Source organism: Ascaphus truei (assembly GCF_040206685.1).
Source record: "Ascaphus truei isolate aAscTru1 chromosome 13 unlocalized genomic scaffold, aAscTru1.hap1 SUPER_13_unloc_3, whole genome shotgun sequence".
NCBI classification, from domain to species: Eukaryota; Metazoa; Chordata; class Amphibia; order Anura; family Ascaphidae; genus Ascaphus; species Ascaphus truei.
The window spans coordinates 392,671-414,911 of NW_027453847.1; the positions used below are offsets into that span (position 1 = coordinate 392,671).

The 22,241-nt window shown below is 44.6% G+C and overlaps 2 non-coding genes and 2 pseudogenes across 2 annotated transcripts; all 4 read left to right on the forward strand.

Annotated features, from left to right (window-relative positions):
* The first annotated feature begins 3,946 nt into the window (after positions 1-3,946).
* On the forward strand, positions 3,947-4,110 carry LOC142474036 (U1 spliceosomal RNA). The gene has a single exon (XR_012790111.1). It is a non-coding gene; the product is annotated as a U1 spliceosomal RNA (small nuclear RNA).
* A 1,454-nt stretch (positions 4,111-5,564) lies between these two features.
* Positions 5,565-5,737, forward strand: LOC142474030 (U1 spliceosomal RNA; annotated as a pseudogene).
* Positions 5,738-7,233: 1,496 nt separating this feature from the next.
* LOC142474022 (U1 spliceosomal RNA) lies at positions 7,234-7,406 on the forward strand (annotated as a pseudogene).
* Positions 7,407-16,958: 9,552 nt separating this feature from the next.
* LOC142474045 (U1 spliceosomal RNA) lies at positions 16,959-17,117 on the forward strand. Its single transcript, XR_012790115.1, has one exon. It is a non-coding gene; the product is annotated as a U1 spliceosomal RNA (small nuclear RNA).
* The last annotated feature ends 5,124 nt before the right edge of the window (positions 17,118-22,241 follow it).

The following is a 22,241-nucleotide window of genomic DNA, read 5'->3' on the forward strand; positions in this document are numbered from 1 at the left end:
TACTGGCAAAAGAAAGATGTGATATTTTTTGTTTGCAAGAATGTACAATTACTGAACCCCCAAAAGAAGAAGAGTGGGTGTGGGGGGAATCTGCGTGGTCATGCTGCCTAGAGAGCAGAAACAGTGGGATTGGGATATTATTTAAGGGAAAAGAGTTTAAAATATGCAAATGTGAGGTAATTGAACCGGGAAGGTTATTTTTTGTTTTGGTGGAATGGAAGGGGGAATGTTTCAGAATATTTAATATATATGCAGCTCCAAAGGAAAATCAAAGGAGGTTGCTGTTTGAGAAACTGAGGTTGTTTTTACCTGGAAGAATGAAAACTTTTGTGTTAGGAGACTTTAATTGTATAATTAGGGAGGGGGATAGGGTGGGGGGTGCAGACAGGAGTAAGCCTGATAGTTCTGGGGTACTGTTGAAAACAATTATGGGTGATTTTTCTTTTAAGGATACTTTGCAGGTGTGGGGGAAAGAAAAAAGGGAATTCACTTGGTTTTGTGAGAGTGGAGGGGTAAAGTCTAGAATTGACCATATTTTTATTTCTGAAGGGTTGAAGGTGGAGAGCTGGAAGGGGTTAAGAGTACTTTTCTCTGACCATGCATGTGTTGTATGTAAAATAGAAGTAGAGGGAGTGGAAAAGTATGGAAGGGGTTACTGGAAACTTAATGTTTCACTATTAGAAAAACCAGGGATCAAGGATCAGTATGGGAAATTGTATGTTTATTTAAAGAGGAGAATGTGGGAATATAAGGGAATACTGGAATGGTGGGAGTGGGTAAAAATTGAAACAAAAAAGTTTTTCATTAGGAAAGGTAAGGAGTTGGCAAGGAAACAGGAGGAAGATTACAGGAGGGTGATCCTGAGAAAACAGTTTCTCCTCAGGTTAAAAGAGATGGGAAAGGATGTGGAGGGAGATCTTAAAAGGGTTAGGGTGGAGTCTGAGGAATTACTGGAAAAAAGAGGTAGAAGGATAATTCATGCTGCAAGAGTGGAAGCGGTTGAAAAGAATGAAAAATGTACTTCTTTTTTCTTTAAAAAAGCATTTACAGGGAAGTTAAGTCCAATTCCTGTGTTGAATGAAGAGGGGGTAGAGGTAAAGGAAACGGAAAAAGTTCTGAAAGTTTGTGAGAAGTTTTATTCCAAATTATATGAGGAAAAGGAGCGTGATATGTCCTTAGAAAAAGAGCTAGTTGAAAAAATTGAGGAAAAACTAAGTAAAGATGATCAGGTTTTCTTGGTGAGAGATCTAAACAGTGAAGAATTAAATGAGGTAATAAGGAATGGAAGGAAAGGAAAATCACCTGGTAAGGATGGGTTACCACATGAATTTTACTCCTATATGTGGGACATAATTAGAGAAGAGGTATTTAAGTTATGCAACACAATTTTTAAGTTAGGAGAAACGCCGGAATCCTTTAAAGAAGGTATAATTGCATTAATATTCAAAAAAAAGGGGGACAAAAGAGATCTTAAAAACTGGCGTCCTATAACTCTGCTGAATTCAGATTATAAAATTGTTGCAAAAGTGGTAATGCTAAGATTGAAGCCTTTCTTATGTAAATTGGTGGAAGAGGAGCAGGTGTGTGGTGTACCAGGGAGACAGATGGTAGGGAATCTAATTCTCCTGAGGGATTTAATTTGGTATTGTTTGGAGCGGCAGCAACCACTAGTTATTGCAAATATTGATTTTGAGAAGGCTTATGACCTTTTGTCTCATGCCTTTTTGTTTAAAGTCCTGGGAAAGTTAGGAATACCAATGGAAATCGTTAGATGGATAGGTAGTTTATATAAAGGTATTAATAGTAGAGTTTTAGTAAATGGCTGTTTTACTGAAAAAATTTGGGTGAAATCAGGGGTAAGGCAGGGGTGTCCTCTGTCCCCGTTGGCGTTTATTTGCGCTATAGAGCCTTTGTTGCAGACTATCAGAGCGGACAAGGTGGTGAGAGGGGTTGAAATCCCAGGGAGTGGGGGAAGGAGCATCAAAGTTCTAGGATATATGGACGACTTAACCCTGGTGTGTACTACACAGGCGGCTCTTCATAGAGCGCAGTTACATATTGATACCTTTTGTCACGCTTCAGGGCTGAGAGTGAATTGGGGGAAAAGTGCTTGTAAGGCCTTTGGGGATTGGCATGATTTAGGAAAGTGTGGGATCCCTGTGGAAGGGGAACAGCTAAGACTGTTAGGGGTTTATTTCGATGAGGACTTGACAGGGGAGGTAAATTGGGTAAAGGTAGGGGAAAGAATAGAAAAAAAAATCAATTTTTGGATGCTAAGGAAGCTTTCAATGGAAGGGAAGATTTTGGTGACAAAAGCGGTGTTGGTACCAATTTTGCTGCATATAGGGCTGGTGTTTCCCCCCGCGGCAAAATGGATTAGAAAAATTACTCAGTTTTTGTTCAGTTTTCTGTGGGGGTCAACAAATGAGAGATTAAAGAGAGAAATTGTATGGAAGGAAAAAGGGAAAGGTGGAAAAGGGGCCCCCAGGATAGAAGTTATCCTGGGAGCAAAATATGCCCAGCTCTGTATAAAGAGAATTCAGAGTGAGGATACAAAGGCGGCCTGTTTAGCAAGGTATGCGGCAGGGGGTATGTTAAGGAGACTGGGTCTGTTCAGGACAGATTTGAGGAGGCCACTCTGTTTTGTGACCCCAGATAATTATGGGGTCATTGAACATTTCATAAGAGGTTTTAATTTAAGGGATGTAGAGAAGTCCTTATGGGAAGATCACAGGAAAATAAGGGCTGTGATTCTGGAGAGAGACAGTTATGAATGCTGCGGAAATCTGAATATGTCACAATTAAAACTGATGTGGAAGAACATAGATTTCAAGGGTCTATCTAATATTCACAAAGATATTGCTTGGATGGCTGTGCACAAGTGTCTGCCAGTCCGAGTCTTCCAAAAGAGACGACGTATGACAGTGTCGGATAGGTGTCCAAGAGAAGGATGTGGTGGCGTAGAAGACATAGTACATTTATTTTGGAACTGTTTTTTTGTGAGGGCTGTGTGGAAAAACCTAGCGAAGCTAATTAGAGAACTAGGAGGAATCCATATATTGGAGTTCAATATGATGCTTTATGGGTTAAGTGAGTTAAAAGGGGAAAAAGGTTGGGTACTATGGAAAATAATAAATTGTGTAAAAGAGGTTGTGTGGATGGTGAGAAGTATGATGATATTCAATAATGAAACGTTAGATGTGAAAGCATGTACTAGGATAATTTTAAGTAAAATGTATACATACTACTTGTTGGATCAGAAAAGGTTGGGGAAAGTGGAAAGTGATGCATTGTGGAAAGTGAATAGCTGGAATAAGATGGTTGTGTGTTAGAAGAGTCAACTAGAGAGAAGGAGGAGGAGGGGTATGTAACTTGTGTGAAGTTGAAGAAGTTTTTACCAGATCATAAGAAAAAAGGGGATTGTACATCGTGAGATAATGTGATTTATTTTTTGGGAATGATATTTGCGGAGGTTAAAAATAGTTAAATTTACTGGTTATGAGTTGTGTGAGTGGGAATGGAAGTGAGCAAAAGCGTTTGCTTTTACGGAAAGGGAAAGAGAATATTTATGAAGAAGAGTTTTGTCTTTCTTTGAGAAGTACAATAGTACAGTCTGGGTCCCTTTACGTGGAGTTACCGGAGAGAAGAGGTGGGCCGGTGCTCCCCTCCACGGCGGGTGCCGTGGGGAAAAAGCATACGGAAATGTATGGAAGGGAGGGATGGCTGGGAAGGAAGAATGGTGACAGAATGGGATGAAAGAGTGTGTAATTGTGAGTTTGAACAGTAATTTTCTGTGGGGAAAGGAAGGAGGAAGAAAATGTAAATATAGCATGTTTTGTGTCTTGTTAATGTTATATGGCTGTAAAAAATTATGTGTTTTTTTTGGTTGTAAAAAAAAAGTCTGTAAATTTAAAAAAGGTGTTGAATAAAATTTTGAAAAAGAAAAAAAAAAAAAAAAAAAAAAAAAAGCCACGATCCTGCAGGTGGCTCTCCCAGGGCGAGGCTTGCTCATTGCACTTGGAGCTAGCTGACCTCTGCGATTTCCCCACATGCGGGAAACTCGACTGCACAATTTCTGGTAGTGGGGGACTGCGTGCGCGCTCTCCCCTGTTTTTCGACTGTTAGAAAAAACAGAAACAAAAATCAACAACAACAACAACAACAACAACCACCACCACCCACAGCACAGGTGTTTGTTCAGACAAGCTGCTATTGCCACTGCTTGGGCTTTGGGCCTGGTCAATAACTGTGGCATAAAAGGAGCACCCACCCACCAACTAGCCAGGTAGCAACATCTCAAACAGGGAGAAATGACAATTAGGCACCTGCGCAGACATTTAGGAATAAATTCAGGTGGATTGGGAAATAGGGAAACACATATAATTCATGAAAAAAACATTCTAAACAAAAAGGGCCAAGAACTGTAGAATATGAGTCGCTGCTGCTGCTGCAGTAAAAATGTATCCCTCTCTTTCCAATGTCCACCTCTCTGGCTGATTGTTTTCTTTTCTTTTTTTGGTTTGAGATACGAATCTCTCTATTATTATACTGAGATAAGTGCAATACACAATGTATAGGTGATTTCAAAGTCACAATTGTATGTTTGATGCCTTTTGAAATATTGTATAAAGCAGCACATTTACAAACAAATCTGGATTCATTTTTTTTTTTTTTTAAATGGCCGTTCCTTGCAGGATATGGGGTTTTTATTTCACCCCCTCCCCACCCTAGTTCTACATGGTATGTATGGGTCTCTGTAGCCAGACCACCCCATGTGATGATATCACAAAGGGAGTATACAGTACGTTCTAGAGTTTCTAGGCTCCAAAGTAACAAAGAGCGGCATTTAAAACCAACAGATTGCAAACTATCTGCTGAGTGGTGCAAAAAACAATATCTATCTATCTATCTATCTATCTATCTCTATCCAGGGAGCAGCAGACAGTGTTAGCTTGCTTCTATATTTATGCAAATGCCAGGTAAGCAGCCATGCTGGTAAAGGGCAAAGTGACAAGTGTGCCAGCAGGACAGGGCACCTCTCCAGCAGCAGCAGCAGCAGAAGCAGCAGCAGCAGCAGGTGTCAGTGGAGGTCAGAAAAAGTGAGTGCCGGCAGGTAGGGTAGATGAAGAAAGCCACCCCAGAAATATGGTGTCCCCCTGTCTCTCCGCCAGCTGAAATGACAGAGCTGAGCGGTGTTCAAAGTGATTGCTTCTTCCTTTTAAAACCAAGAAGAAGTACCTTGCGGCGAAGCTTGGCTTCTCTGGGTGCTTGTTGGATGGGCGGGGGAGGGGCTTTGCTTCTAGGGAGGAGGGGATGTCTTGGATCTATGTTGTTTGACAAATATTCGCTGCTGCTGCAGCTGCACAAATGTTTGCATGGAATGGCCTAAGCTGATCCTTGCTGCAGGTTCTGGCTCAGATACTAGGCCTCAGCTACTGTGGTGCTTGCCGCTGCTGGATGCTGCTGCTGCTGCTGCCGCTGCACCAATGACCAGGCTGCTCTCTCCACAAGGGTGACACTTGTCCTGGGACAGGGCTAGTTGCCCCCCAGCGCCATTCCAACTCATACTTACCTGGCAGGGGAGTAAATTATGCAGCCACGATCCTGCAGGTGGCTCTCCCAGGGCGAGGCTTGCTCATTGCACTTGGAGCTAGCTGACCTCTTCGATTTCCCCACATGCGGGAAACTCGACTGCACAATTTCTGGTAGTGGGGGACTGCGTGCGCGCTCTCCCCTGTTTTTCGACTGTTAGAAAAAACAGAAACAAAAATCAACAACAACATCAACAACAACAACAACAACAACAACAACAACCACCACCACCCACAGCACAGGTGTTTGTTCAGACAAGCTGCTATTGCCACTGCTTGGGCTTTGGGCCTGGTCAATAACTGTGGCATAAAAGGAGCACCCACCCACCAACTAGCCAGGTAGCAACATCTCAAACAGGGAGAAATGACAATTAGGCACCTGCGCAGACATTTAGGAATAAATTCAGGTGGATTGGGAAATAGGGAAACACATATAATTCATGAAAAAAACATTCTAAACAAAAAGGGCCAAGAACTGTAGAATATGAGTCGCTGCTGCTGCAGCAGTAAAAATGTATCCCTCTCTTTCCAATGTCCACCTCTCTGGCTGATTGTTTTCTTTTCTTTTTTTGGTTTGAGATACGAATCTCTCTATTATTATACTGAGATAAGTGCAATACACAATGTATAGGTGATTTCAAAGTCACAATTGTATGTTTGATGCCTTTTGAAATATTGTATAAAGCAGCACATTTACAAACAAATCTGGATTCATTTTTTTTTTTTTTTAAATGGCCGTTCCTTGCAGGATATGGGGTTTTTATTTCACCCCCTCCCCACCCTAGTTCTACATGGTATGTATGGGTCTCTGTAGCCAGACCACCCCATGTGATGATATCACAAAGGGAGTATACAGTACGTTCTAGAGTTTCTAGGCTCCAAAGTAACAAAGAGCGGCATTTAAAACCAACAGATTGCAAACTATCTGCTGAGTGGTGCAAAAAACAATATCTATCTATCTATCTATCTATCTATCTCTATCCAGGGAGCAGCAGACAGTGTTAGCTTGCTTCTATATTTATGCAAATGCCAGGTAAGCAGCCATGCTGGTAAAGGGCAAAGTGACAAGTGTGCCAGCAGGACAGGGCACCTCTCCAGCAGCAGCAGCAGCAGCAGCAGCAGCAGCAGCAGAAGCAGCAGCAGCAGCAGCAGCAGCAGGTGTCAGTGGAGGTCAGAAAAAGTGAGTGCCGGCAGGTAGGGTAGATGAAGAAAGCCACCCCAGAAATATGGTGTCCCCCTGTCTCTCCGCCAGCTGAAATGACAGAGCTGAGCGGTGTTCAAAGTGATTGCTTCTTCCTTTTAAAACCAAGAAGAAGTACCTTGCGGCGAAGCTTGGCTTCTCTGGGTGCTTGTTGGATGGGCGGGGGAGGGGCTTTGCTTCTAGGGAGGGGATGTCTTGGATCTATGTTGTTTGACAAATATTCGCTGCTGCTGCAGCTGCACAAATGTTTGCATGGAATGGCCTAAGCTGATCCTTGCTGCAGGTTCTGGCTCAGATACTAGGCCTCAGCTACTGTGGTGCTTGCCGCTGCTGGATGCTGCTGCTGCTGCTGCCGCTGCACCAATGACCAGGCTGCTCTCTCCACAAGGGTGACACTTGTCCTGGGACAGGGCTAGTTGCCCCCCAGCGCCATTCCAACTCATACTTACCTGGCAGGGGAGTAAATTATGCAGCCACGATCCTGCAGGTGGCTCTCCCAGGGCGAGGCTTGCTCATTGCACTTGGAGCTAGCTGACCTCTGCGATTTCCCCACATGCGGGAAACTCGACTGCACAATTTCTGGTAGTGGGGGACTGCGTGCGCGCTCTCCCCTGTTTTTCGACTGTTAGAAAAAACAGAAACAAAAATCAACAACAACAACAACAACAACAACAACCACCACCACCCACAGCACAGGTGTTTGTTCAGACAAGCTGCTATTGCCACTGCTTGGGCTTTGGGCCTGGTCAATAACTGTGGCATAAAAGGAGCACCCACCCACCAATTAGCCAGGTAGCAACATCTCAAACAGGGAGAAATTACAATTAGGCACCTGCGCAGACATTTAGGAATAAATTCAGGTGGATTGGGAAATAGGGAAACACATATAATTCATGAAAAAAACATTCTAAACAAAAAGGGCCAAGAACTGTAGAATATGAGTCGCTGCTGCAGCAGCAGTAAAAATGTATCCCTCTCTTTCCAATGTCCACCTCTCTGGCTGATTGTTTTCTTTTCTTTTTTTGGTTTGAGATACGAATCTCTCTATTATTATACTGAGATAAGTGCAATACACAATGTATAGGTGATTTCAAAGTCACAATTGTATGTTTGATGCCTTTTGAAATATTGTATAAAGCAGCACATTTACAAACAAATCTGGATTCATTTTTTTTTTTTAAATGGCCGTTCCTTGCAGGATATGGGGTTTTTATTTCACCCCCTCCCCACCCTAGTTCTACATGGTATGTCTGGGTCTCTGTAGCCAGACCACCCCATGTGATGATATCACAAAGGGAGTATACAGTACGTTCTAGAGTTTCTAGGCCCCAAAGTAACAAAGAGCAGCATTTAAAACCAACAGATTGCAAACTATCTGCTGAGCGGTGCAAAAAACAATATCTATCTATCTATCTATCTATCTATCTATCTATCTATCTATCTCTATCCAGGGAGCAGCAGACAGTGTTAGCTTGCTTCTATATTTATGCAAATGCCATGTAAGCAGCCATGCTGGTAAGGGGCAAAGTGTCAAATTTGCCAGCAGGACTGGGCATCTCTCCCTTTTTATGCAGCAGCAGCAGCAGCAGCAGCAGCAGCAGAGAGAGTGCAAGCAGGTAGGGAAGATGTAGAAAGCCACCCCAGAAATATGGTGTCCCCATGTCTGTCTGTCTGTCTGTCTGTCTATCGGTCTCTCCGCCAGCTGAAATGACAGAGCTGAGCGGTGTTCAAAGTGATTGCTTCTTCCTTTTAAAACCAAGAAGAAGTACCTTGCGGCGAAGCTTGGCTTCTCTGGGTGCTTGTCGGATGGGCGGGGGAGGGGCTTTGCTTCTAGGGAGGGGATGTCTTCGATCTATGTTGTTTGACAAATATTCGCTGCAGCTGCACAAATTGTTTGCATGGAATGGCCTAAGCTGATCCTTGCTGCAGGTGCTGGCTCAGATACTAGGCCTCAGCTACTGTGGTGCTTGCCGCTGCTGGCTGCTGCCGCTGCACCAATGACCAGGCTGCTCTCTCCACAAGGGTGACACTTGTCCTGGGACAGGGCTAGTTGCCCCCCAGCGCCATTCCAACTCATACTTACCTGGCAGGGGAGTACACTACGTAGCCATGATCCTGCGGGGGGCGCTGCTGGAGCAGGCATAGCCTTGTGCTTGAGGAGCGGAGCCTAGAAGTATCGTGTTTGGGTGAAAGACCTTTTTTTGAGAAGCAGAATGGATAATCGTGGAAGTTTCGTTCAAAACACCATCAGATTCAGATTGGATAAGGCTCCCAAATTTCTGGGGTTGGATGAGTTCTACAGTCAGATATTGGAAGACACCCTGAAGATTGAACGTGGAGATATTTATTGCATCCAGGAATTTTTCAAACAGCAATTTTATGATGTGGCTTTTGAAGAAGGTAACAAATGTATGGGTGTGATGGAAAGAGCAAAGAGGGAAAAGGATGTGGACTGTATGCGAGGTGTAGAGCTGGTACCCTTGTTTGCAATAGGAGAAATTGCTATAATTGTGCATACGTATAACCCTTTTACACCAGAGGAAGATATTATGGTGTTCCTGTCACGGTACTGTGAGATTGTCAAGAAAGGACAGAGACTGAAAAACAGGATTGGCATTTATAATGGAAAGACCAGATATATGTGCAAACTGAGGATGTCCCCAGACGGATTGGGGGGAGTCTTGCACCCCCCGGGGACCTTTAACATTGGAGGAAACCGGGGGTACTTGTACTACCGGGGCCAGCCGCTATATTGCAGGAGGTGCATGGAGTTTGGGCACACGCAGGAGGGCTGTGCTAAGCAAGATGTAGAATTTTGTCGCAAATGTAGGAAGGAGGGACACCACGCTGCGCAGTGCCGGGAGCCAGCTACATGTGACTTGTGTCATGAAACAGGGCACATGGCGAGATTTTGTACAAAAAAAAAGTCGTATGCAGAGATTATGAGAAGAAGAGAGACTGCAGAGCGCCCAGAGGGATGGGTTAATGAGGACAGTGAGTATGATAAGCGGCATGGAGTTGAAAGCAGTCAGGCGACGCCCGTGGAACCAGCTGCTGAGGCTCCCACTGATGAGGCCTTAACGAGGGGTGACGCAGCAGCTGAGCAGGAGCTGCCAGATTCAGACTCAGAGCTGGGTGAGCGTATGGAGGAAACGCCCGTGGTTCCAGCTGAGAATGCTCTCCAGAACGAGGTCCAAAGGGTATGGGGGGAGGAGGCGGAGCCGGACATAGGAGAGGGGGAGGAGCCTGACCTGATGCAAGGAGAAGGCGAGGGAACCCCAGGACTGCAGGCCATGGTTTCTGAGGTGGAAGACCTTGAGCAGCAAATTAAGGAACAATGTATGGAGACATCGGAAGGAGGGGAACGTCGGACAAAGAGGAAGATGGAGGGAGAATCTTTTGCCCCTTCAAAGACAAAATGCCTGGGAGGAGAAGAGGAAGAGAAGACCTGTGTGTTTTTTGATTCAGGGGAGGGGGTGGGGGGTGGTGGGTTGGATGCTAGCCCCTTGCGCTCCCCGGCATATCCTTTGACGGGCGTGCCAGATGGGCAGGGGTCACCAGGAGGGCAGAGCCTTCCCTATGCGGATAATGCTGCGGCAGAGAATTTGAGGTGTGGATTTCAGTCTCCGGGGTCCCCCACGGTGGAAGGTGCTGGACAGAGCTAAGTATAATTTTTTATAATTGTTACCTGGGATTGTGCCTTTTTCATGTTACGCTAGTATAAGAAGAAATGACTTTGACGCTGGCATCATTAAATGTACGGAGCTTGAGAAAGCGTACAAGAAGAGTGAGGATATTTGACTTACTGGCAAAAGAAAGATGTGATATTTTTTGTTTGCAAGAATGTACAATTACTGAACCCCCAAAAGAAGAAGAGTGGGTGTGGGGGGAATCTGCGTGGTCATGCTGCCTAGAGAGCAGAAACAGTGGGATTGGGATATTATTTAAGGGAAAAGAGTTTAAAATATGCAAATGTGAGGTAATTGAACCGGGAAGGTTATTTTTTGTTTTGGTGAAATGGAAGGGGGAATGTTTCAGAATATTTAATATATATGCAGCTCCAAAGGAAAATCAAAGGAGGTTGCTGTTTGAGAAACTGAGGTTGTTTTTACCTGGAAGAATGAAAACTTTTGTGTTAGGAGACTTTAATTGTATAATTAGGGAGGGGGATAGGGTGGGGGGTGCAGACAGGAGTAAGCCTGATAGTTCTGGGGTACTGTTGAAAACAATTATGGGTGATTTTTCTTTTAAGGATACTTTGCAGGTGTGGGGGAAAGAAAAAAGGGAATTCACTTGGTTTTGTGAGAGTGGAGGGGTAAAGTCTAGAATTGACCATATTTTTATTTCTGAAGGGTTGAAGGTGGAGAGCTGGAAGGGGTTAAGAGTACTTTTCTCTGACCATGCATGTGTTGTATGTAAAATAGAAGTAGAGGGAGTGGAAAAGTATGGAAGGGGTTACTGGAAACTTAATGTTTCACTATTAGAAAAACCAGGGATCAAGGATCAGTATGGGAAATTGTATGTTTATTTAAAGAGGAGAATGTGGGAATATAAGGGAATACTGGAATGGTGGGAGTGGGTAAAAATTGAAACAAAAAAGTTTTTCATTAGGAAAGGTAAGGAGTTGGCAAGAAAACAGGAGGAAGATTACAGGAGGGTGATCCTGAGAAAACAGTTTCTCCTCAGGTTAAAAGAGATGGGAAAGGATGTGGAGGGAGATCTTAAGAGGGTTAGGGTGGAGTCTGAGGAATTACTGGAAAAAAGAGGTAGAAGGATAATTCATGCTGCAAGAGTGGAAGCGGTTGAAAAGAATGAAAAATGTACTTCCTTTTTCTTTAAAAAAGCATTTACAGGGAAGTTAAGTCCAATTCCTGTGTTGAATGAAGAGGGGGCAGAGGTAAAGGAGACGGAAAAAGTTCTGAAAGTTTGTGAGAATTTTTATTCCAAATTATATGAGGAAAAGGAGCGTGATATGTCCTTAGAAAAAGAGCTAGTTGAAAAAATTGAGGAAAAACTAAGTAAAGATGATCAGGTTTTCTTGGTGAGAGATCTAAACAGTGAAGAATTAAATGAGGTAATAAGGAATGGAAGGAAAGGAAAATCACCTGGTAAGGATGGGTTACCACATGAATTTTACTCCTATATGTGGGACATAATTAGAGAAGAGGTATTTAAGTTATGCAACACAATTTTTAAGTTAGGAGAAACGCCGGAATCCTTTAAAGAAGGTATAATTGCATTAATATTCAAAAAAAAGGGGGACAAAAGAGACCTTAACTGGCGTCCTATAACTCTGCTGAATTCAGATTATAAAATTGTTGCAAAAGTGGTAATGCTAAGATTGAAGCCTTTCTTATGTAAATTGGTGGAAGAGGAGCAGGTGTGTGGTGTACCAGGGAGACAGATGGTAGGGAATCTAATTCTCCTGAGGGATTTAATTTGGTATTGTTTGGAGCGGCAGCAACCACTAGTTATTGCAAATATTGATTTTGAGAAGGCTTATGACCTTGTGTCTCATGCCTTTTTGTTTAAAGTCCTGGGAAAGTTAGGAATACCAATGGAAATCGTTAGATGGATAGGTAGTTTATATAAAGGTATTAATAGTAGAGTTTTAGTAAATGGCTGTTTTACTGAAAAAATTTGGGTGAAATCAGGGGTAAGGCAGGGGTGTCCTCTGTCCCCGTTGGCGTTTATTTGCGCTATAGAGCCTTTGTTGCAGACTATCAGAGCGGACAAGGTGGTGAGAGGGGTTGAAATCCCAGGGAGTGGGGGAAGGAGCATCAAAGTTCTAGGATATATGGACGACTTAACCCTGGTGTGTACTACACAGGCGGCTCTTCATAGAGCGCAGTTACATATTGATACCTTTTGTCACGCTTCAGGGCTGAGAGTGAATTGGGGGAAAAGTGCTTGTAAGGCCTTTGGGGATTGGCATGATTTAGGAAAGTGTGGGATCCCTGTGGAAGGGGAACAGCTAAGACTGTTAGGGGTTTATTTCGATGAGGACTTGACAGGGGAGGTAAATTGGGTAAAGGTAGGGGAAAGAATAGAAAAAAAAATCAATTTTTGGATGCTAAGGAAGCTTTCAATGGAAGGGAAGATTTTGGTGACAAAAGCGGTGTTGGTACCAATTTTGCTGCATATAGGGCTGGTGTTTCCCCCCGCGGCAAAATGGATTAGAAAAATTACTCAGTTTTTGTTCAGTTTTCTGTGGGGGTCAACAAATGAGAGATTAAAGAGAGAAATTGTATGGAAGGAAAAAGGGAAAGGTGGAAAAGGGGCCCCCAGGATAGAAGTTATCCTGGGAGCAAAATATGCCCAGCTCTGTATAAAGAGAATTCAGAGTGAGGATACAAAGGCGGCCTGTTTAGCAAGGTATGCGGCAGGGGGTATGTTAAGGAGGCTGGGTCTGTTCAGGACAGATTTGAGGAGGCCACTCTGTTTTGTGACCCCAGATAATTATGGGGTCATTGAACATTTCATAAGAGGTTTTAATTTAAGGGATGTAGAAAAGTCCTTATGGGAAGATCACAGGAAAATAAGGGCTGTGATTCTGGAGAGAGACAGTTATGAATGCTGCGGAAATCTGAATATGTCACAATTAAAACTGATGTGGAAGAACATAGATTTCAAGGGTCTATCTAATATTCACAAAGATATTGCTTGGATGGCTGTGCACAAGTGTCTGCCAGTCCGAGTCTTCCAAAAGAGACGACGTATGACAGTGTCGGATAGGTGTCCAAGAGAAGGATGTGGTGGCGTAGAAGACATAGTACATTTATTTTGGAACTGTTTTTTTGTGAGGGCTGTGTGGAAAAACCTAGCGAAGCTAATTAGAGAACTAGGAGGAATCCATATATTGGAGTTCAATATGATGCTTTATGGGTTAAGTGAGTTAAAAGGGGAAAAAGGTTGGGTACTATGGAAAATAATAAATTGTGTAAAAGAGGTTGTGTGGATGGTGAGAAGTATGATGATATTCAATAATGAAACGTTAGATGTGAAAGCATGTACTAGGATAATTTTAAGTAAAATGTATACATACTACTTGTTGGATCAGAAAAGGTTGGGGAAAGTGGAAAGTGATGCATTGTGGAAAGTGAATAGCTGGAATAAGATGGTTGTGTGTTAGAAGAGTCAACTAGAGAGAAGGAGGAGGAGGGGTATGTAACTTGTGTGAAGTTGAAGAAGTTTTTACCAGATCATAAGAAAAAAGGGGATTGTACATCGTGAGATAATGTGATTTATTTTTTGGGAATGATATTTGCGGAGGTTAAAAATAGTTTAATTTTACTGGTTATGAGTTGTGTGAGTGGGAATGAAAGTGAGCAAAAGCGTTTGCTTTTACGGAAAGGGAAAGAGAATATTTATGAAGAAGAGTTTTGTCTTTCTTTGAGAAGTACAGTAGTACAGTCTGGGTCCCTTTACGTGGAGTTACCGGAGAGAAGAGGTGGGCCGGTGCTCCCCTCCGCGGCGGGTGCCGTGGGGGAAAAGCATACGGAAATGTATGGAAGGGAGGGATGGCTGGGAAGGAAGAATGGTGACAGAATGGGATGAAAGAGTGTGTAATTGTGATTGTGAACAGTAATTTTCTGTGGGGAAAGGAAGGAGGAAGAAAATGTAAATATAGCATGTTTTGTGTCTTGTTAATGTAATATGGCTGTAAAAAATTATGTGTTTTTTTGGTTGTAAAAAAAAAGTCTGTAAATTTAAAAAAGGTGTTGAATAAAATTTTGAAAAAAAAAAAAAAAAGTCTCGAAGCTCCTCTGCAGGGAACTAGCTGGGATTGTGCCCCCTTGGCCCTGTGGCATCGGCTCCTTCGGGAGTCTTAAGCCACTTGCTGCTTTTGGGGGGGTACGCCATCCTGAGCTTTATCGGTAGACGAGCGATGGCAGCTTACTCGGAAGTACGCTTACGGAATACTGTCCGGTTCCAGGCTCGAGAGGATGTCCGATCCAGTGACGTTTTGACGGTGATCATCGAGAACGTGTTGGGACAGCTGTGCGACGCTGGAACAAACCTGCTGTACTGCGTCCAGGATTTCCCCCGACAAGGGATTTGTGACGTTACGTTCTTTCAAGAGGAAGACGCTTTGAAGGTGTACGAGACTTGCAAGGCAAGTGCAGAAAACAAATTTCTACATGGACTGACAGTTTACCCCTGTTTTATGATTGAAGATCGCCAGATATTTGTACATATGTACAATCCGTACGCAAACAAGCTTCTATTTTTTGGAAAGATACTGCTCGATGGTGAAAGGAGGAGTGGAGCAGACCAATGCGTATGGTGTGTATAACGGAAAGCGGAAATTCTGGGTACGATTCAAAAAGATCCTACATGCGTAGGTGGAGTCAAGCAGCCCCCAGCCAGTTTCAGTATTGGAGGAGACAGAGGCTTCCTGACGTATCAAGGACAACCCACGTACTGCCACCATTGTTTTACGTATGGCCACACAAAAGAGAATTGTCCAAAAACTGAAGTGGTCTGCCGACTATGCGGAGAAGAGGGACATACAGCAGCAAACTGCAGAGCCCCCAGAAAGTGCGATGTCTGTGGAGAAGAAGGGCATTTAATGAGACAGTGTAAAAAACGGTCTTACGCACAGGCGACTGCCGGGGAAAAAGAGCCCGCAGAGGGAAAAGAAGAAATCAAAGCTTTGGAGAGTACCCAGATTGAGATCGACCCGATCCTGACGGAAATGTACCTGGAGGACTTGAGGAAGGAGCAGGGGGAGCAGCCTCTTTCCCCTGATGTACATGACCTGGAAAAGTATGGGGGTTCAGAAGCCGGTTCGGAATCCTCAGATATAGAAGTTAAAAGCATCCCGGAGGGGAGAAAGGCAGATGAATCAGAAGTTTCAAGCCAAGACAGTTCAGAGGTGGCGGAGATGGAAGAGATGAACCCCCTGAGCCCTGATTGGGCTGAAAAAGTGGAGGCCCAAGACAAGCAAGAGGTGGGAGTTTCGCCTGAACATTCACAGGTGGGAGAAGAGGACATGTCTCTTGGAATAGACAGTACGAGTAATGACTTTGTACCAGAGACGCTAGAGGTTGAGGGAATGGAAGTGACAATGGCAGAAAAAAAGTCCCTAAAAAGGAAAGAGAAATCAGAGGGAGAGCCACGTAGGCAACCGCAGCATAGACAGAATAGTGATAAGGTGCAAAGGAAAGTGAGTGGGGAGTTCGCTGGGTATCCCACCCTAAAAAGAGTAGAAGCTAAAACAGTAAAAGTACAAAAGGTGGTAATAAGTAAGCAAGTGGAACCTCTTTTAGAACAGAAGGGGAAAGTAGTAAGCCAAAGCCACGTAGAAGAAAAGGCAGGGCCTAGTAGTGGAGCCAAGACAGTGGGGGTGGATTTTAAAAGGAAAATAGTGTCGGAAGAAGGGGTGCAGGGAAGAAAAGAGGAAGCAAAGGAGAGAGCAACTTAAAAAAGAAATTAGAGGAGGTGGAGAGGATAGGGAATTCGGAGCGCTGGATGCTGGCGCTAAAAAAATCTAATCCGGGAATGACTACGGAGCAATTGATAGATGGGTTAGATGAGATTTTTCGGAATAAAAGAGGAATGAGGAAATCAGATTTTGAGTCCTATTCAAATATGGTGTTTGAGAATATAATATCGGCCCCTTGATAATAAAGTAGAGGTTAGAGAAGTACTTTGGTTTTTTTGGGGGGGGGGGGTAAACCTTGTGTTTTTTGCTCTGGAAAATGATATTTAAGATAGGATATATGTAATAGAGTGGCAATGTTGGTTGCTTGCAATGTTGGGGTAAGGTATTAAAGGAGTTATGAGTATATATTTTGTGAGATAGGCATACAAGGCGAATGAATGTGTAGAAAAGTATGCTTTTATGAAAAGGAGGATAGTATAGAATGGAGAAAGTAGTTCTGGTTTTGGGTCATTAGAAGCTGAGAGGGTCCTTTTCGTGGAGCTCTCGGAGAGAAGAGGTGGGCCGGGGCTCCCTTCCACAGCAGGGGCTGCGAAGGAAAAACATGTTGTGGTACGGATGGGATGAAAGAGAAGAAAGTATGGATGTTGTAGAGATGTTTCTGTTTGTTTGAATGCATTGATAGGGAGTAATAGTAGTATTAAGTATTATATGCCTGGTCATGAACTTATGCAATGGAAGGGTTGTTGTAATGTAAGGGGCGGTTTTTTATTTTAAATAAACATTTAAAAAGAAAAAAAAATGATCATTTAGGTGGCTCTCCCAGGGTGAGGCTTGCTCATTGCACTTGGAGCTAGCTGACCTCTGCGATCTCCCCACATGCGGGAAACTCGACTGCACAATTTCTGGTAGTGGGGGACTGCGTGCGCGCTCTCCCCTGTTTTTGGACTGTTAGAAAAACAGAAACAAAAATCAACAACAACCACCACCACCCACAGCACAGGTGTTTGTTCAGACAAGCTGCTATTGCCACTGCTTGGGCTTTGGGCCTGGTCAATAACTGTGGCATAAAAGGAGCACCCACCCACCCACCAACTAGCCAGGTAGCAACATCTCAAACAGGGAGAAATGACAATTAGGCACCTGCGCAGACATTTAGGAATAAATTCAGGTGGATTGGGAAATACGGAAACACATATAATTCATGAAAAAAACATTCTAAACAAAAAGGGCCAAGAACTGTAGAATATGAGTCGCTGCTGCAGCAGCAGTAAAAATGTATCCCTCTCTTTCCAATGTCCACCTCTCTGGCTGATTGTTTTCTTTTCTTTTTTGGTTTGAGATACAAATCTCTCTATTATTATACTGAGATAAGTGCAATACACAATGTATAGGGTGATTTCAAAGTCCCAATTGTATGTTTGATGCCTTTTGAAATATTGTTTAAAGCAGCACATTTACAAACAAATCTGGATTACTTTTTTTTTTTTAAATGGCCGTTCCTTGCAGGATATGGGGTTTTTATTTCACCCCCTCCCCACCCTAGTTCTACATGGTATGTCTGGGTCTCTGTAGCCAGACCACCCCATGTGATGATATCACAAAGGGAGTATACAGTACGTTCTAGAGTTTCTAGGCGCCAAAGTAACAAAGAGCAGCATTTAAAACCAACAGATTGCAGACTATCTGCTGAGTGGTGCAAAAAACAATATCTATCTATCTCTATCCAGGGAGCAGCAGACAGTGTTAGCTTGCTTCTATATTTATGCAAATGCCATGTAAGCAGCCATGCTGGTAAGGGGCAAAGTGTCAAGTGTGCCAGCAGGACAGGGCACCTCTCCAGCAGCAGCAGCAGCAGCAGCAGCAGCAGCAGCAGCAGCAGCAGCAGCAGGTGTCAGTGGAGGTCAGAAAAAGTGAGTGCCAGCAGGTAGGGGAGATGTAGAAAGCCACCCCAGAAATATGGTGTCCCCCTGTCTCTCCGCCAGCTGAAATGACAGAGCTGAGCAGTGTTCAAAGTGATTGCTTCTTCCTTTTAAAACCAAGAAGAAGTACCTTGCTGCGAAGCTTGGCTTCTCTGGTTGCTTGTTGGATGGGCGGGGGAGGGGCTTTGCTTCTAGGGAGGGGATGTCTTGGATCTATGTTGTTTGACAGATATTCGCTGCTGCTGCTGCTGCTGCTGCTGCTGCTGCTGCTGCTGCTGCTGCTGCTGGACAAATGTTTGCATGGAATGGCCTAAGCTGCTCCTTGCTGCAGGTGCTGGCTCAGATACTAGGCCTCAGCAACTGTGGTGGTTGCTGCTGCACCAATGACCAGGCTGCTCTCTCCACAAGGGTGACACTTGTCCTGGGACAGGGCTAGTTGCCCCCCAGCGCCATTCCAACTCATACTTACCTGGCAGGGGAGTTGTAAGCCATGCTCTCCTCTGCAGGGTACTAGCCGGGACTGTGCCCCCTTGGCCCTGTGGCATCGACTCCTCCGGGAGTCTAAAGCCACTTGCTGCTATTAGGGGGGTGCGCCATCCTGGGCTATTTGGAGGGCGATCATAGCGGCGTTCTCGGCAGAGGTGCGTCTGAAGAACACAGTTCGTTTCCTGGTGGAGGAAGAGGCGCGTTCCTGGGTCGATCTAAAGACCATCGTGGTGAAAATCTTACGAGAGATTTGTGAAGTTGGGACGGCGAAGCTGTATTGCCTACAGGACTTCCCAAGGCAAGGAATTTTTGACGCCACGTTTGTGTTCGAACAGGGTGCCTACAGAGTATACGAAGCTTGCAAGGAGAAGTTGAACGACGAGCGTTTCAAGGGAATTTCGGTGTACCCATGCTTTATGATGGAGGAACGGCAGGTAACTGTGCACATGTATAACCCCTATGCACAGAAACAGGACATTACCCAATTTTTGGAGACATATTGCACAGTGTGAAGGGTGGCATAGAGAAAACCAACGCATATGGAGTGTTCAACGGCAAACGGAAATACTGGGTGCGGTTTAGGCCAGACCCTTCGTGTGTCGGTGGGGTGAGGCAACCCCCAGCTGTTTTCAGTATTGGAGGTAATAGGGGCTTCCTGACCTATTTTGGGCAACCGCAATATTGTCGGAATTGTTTTAAGTTTGGACATTCAAGGGATACATGCGACAAGTCCTCGGTGGTGTGCAGAGTGTGCGGGCAGGAGGGGCACACGGCAGCCAGTTGTAAAGCCCCCCGAAAGTGTGATCTATGCGGGGAGGAGGGACATTTGGTAAGGCAATGCCAGAAACGCTCGTACGCACGGGCGGCGGCGGGAGGAAGAGATCCTCCAGACGAAGAGGAGATGTCAGAAGACGAGAGCGAAAGCTTCTCTACAGTGAGTTCGGGAGTGTTACTGGACGTTGATGAGACGGACAAAATTCGAGTGGTGCTGGAGGCTCCAGAAGTGTCAATGGTGGAAGGGACACCAGAGGAAACCCAAGAAGCTACAACGAAAGAGGAGACCCCGGAATGTGTAGAACGTTCCTCGCAGAAACGGAAAACAGAGGAACCTGCGAGAATTCCCAATGAACTTGTAGAAGCTGTGGAGATGGAGACGGCAGATAACTCAAAGACCAGTTGGGCAGAGAGGGTAGAGGCCAAAGAAATAAGGGGGGAGGAGGCAATATCCCAGGGCGAGCAGGAAGAGGGAATGGACATGTCACCAGAAGCAAAAAAGACTCAAAAACGCAATCTTGATAGGTGCCAAAGTACAATGGAGGTACCCAAGAGTAAGGTGGTTGAGAAAGACACAGAAATTAGGGAAAATGGGAAAAGTGAGAATGACAGTTTGTCCTCACCAAAAAGTAAAATAAGCGTGAAGGGAACAAAAAGGGAGGGTGAGGTGAAAGCTGGACCTAGTGGAGTTAAAAAAAAGGAGGAGTTTAAAGGAAACGGGGAAACACCATATCGCAAAGTAGGAGGGACTAGTAGAAGCGAGAGTGAAGGAGAAATAGGGGGAGGGAAAGCACAGGCTAAAGAAGGAGAAAGTAAGGAGGAGAAGCGGGCCAGGGAAATGAAAGAAATTAGGGAAGGTGAGAGGAGGCAGCGGTATGTAAAACGGCTGATAGAAGAGTTTAATTGGCAGGCTGGTGTAGGAGGAGGGTCAGAGGAGACAAAATTGGGAATTTTAAGATCAAATTTTAAAGACGCAAAAGTGTCCTTAGAGGAAGTAAGAACATTTGTGAAAGGTTGTGATATAAGTAATATCACGGGTTACTTAGAGAAGTTGCTGGGATAAAAGAAATAAGTACATGTAGATGTCCAGGAGAAAGTATGGAAAAGCCTAGTGTAGGACTTGGGAAGTAATTCATGCTTAGGTATTGTGGTGTTTTGTGTTTTTTTTCTCTGGTAATGTAAGGAATGTATTATGTGTTTTTTTTTCTGTTTATTACTGTTTGTAATTAAGTGAATCGTTAATAAAACTTTAAAAAAAAAAACTAAAGCCATGATCCTGCGGGGGGCGCTGCTGGAGCAGGCATAGCCTTGTGCTTGGGAGGCAGAGCTTTGAAGTATCGCTTTTGGGTGGAAGACCTTTTGAAGTAACTGAATGGAGAATCATGGGCAGTTTATTCCGAACACCATTAGATTCAGACTGGATAAGGCTCCCAGATTCCTGAGGATTGAGGAATTTTACAGCCAGATATTGGAAGACACACTAAAGATTGGACATGAGGATATTTATTGCATTCAAGAATTTCCAAACCAAATGATGTGGCTCTTCATATAGGTGAGCAATGTACGGGTGTTATGGAAAGAGCAAGGATTGCAAAGGGTGTGGACTGTATGCGAGGTGTAGAGTTGATACCTTGTTTTGCAAGAGGAGAAATTTCTATAATAGTGCACACGTATAACCCTTTTACACCAGAAGAGGATATTATGGTGTTCCTGTCACGGTACTGTGAGAGTGTTAAGGGAGGACAGAGACAGTCTAGCTGGGTGGGCATTTATAATGGAAAGACTAAATATTGGTGCAAGCTGAGGAGGTCCCCAGAAGGAGTGGGGGGAGTCATGCACCCCCCAGGGACCTTTAACATTGGAGGAAACCGGGGGTATTTGTACTATTGGAGCCAGCCGCGATACTGCAGGAAGTGCAGTGAGTATGGGCACACACAGGACGGCTGTACTAAACAAAATGTAGGAGTTTGCCGCAAATGCAGAAAGGAGGGCCACCACGCTGCAGAGTGCAAGGAGCCATCTAAATGTGACTTATGTGAAGAAACAGGGCACATGGCTAAAAAAAGAGGACATATGCATAGGCTGTAATGAGAAGGGAGACTGCAGAGCGCCCAGATGGATGGGTTAACAAGGAGAGTGAGTATGATCTGCTGCATGGAACTGAAAGCAGGGAGGCGACGTTCGGGAAACCAGTTGCTGAGGTTCCCACTGATGAGGCCTTAACGAGGGGTGAATCAGCAGCTGAGGAGGAGCTGCCAAATACAGGCTTGGAGCTGGTTGAGTGTATGGAGGAATCGCCCGTGGTTTCAGCTGAGAATGCTCTCCATAATGAGGGCCAGGCATGGGGGGAAGCAACAGTAGAGGATGCGGAGCCGGACACAGGAGAGGGGGAGGAGCCTGACCTCATGCAAGGAGAAGGCGAGGGAACCCCCGGACTTAAGGCCATGTATTCCGAAGTGGAAGGCCTTAATCAGCAACTGACGGAAGAGGGTATGGAGTTTTTGGAAGGAGGGGAACGTCTGTCGAAGAGGAAGATGGAGGAAGAAAATCCCGCTCCTTCAAAAGCGAAGTGCCTAGGAGGAGAAGAGGAAGAGAAGACCAGTGTGATTTTTAATTCGGGGGAGATGGTGTGGGTTGGTGGGTTGGATGCTAGCCCCTTGCGCTCCCCGGCATATCCTTTGATGGGCGTGGCGGGTGGGCAGGGGTCACCAGGAGGGCAGAGTCTTTCCTTTGCGGATGAAAATGCGGCAGAGGCGTTGGGACATGGATTTCCGTTTCAGGGGTTCCCCTGGAGGAAGGTGCTGGACAGAGCTAAGTATAATTTGATAAGTGTTACTTGGAATTGTGCCTTTTCATGTCACACTAGTAGAAGAGGAAATGAC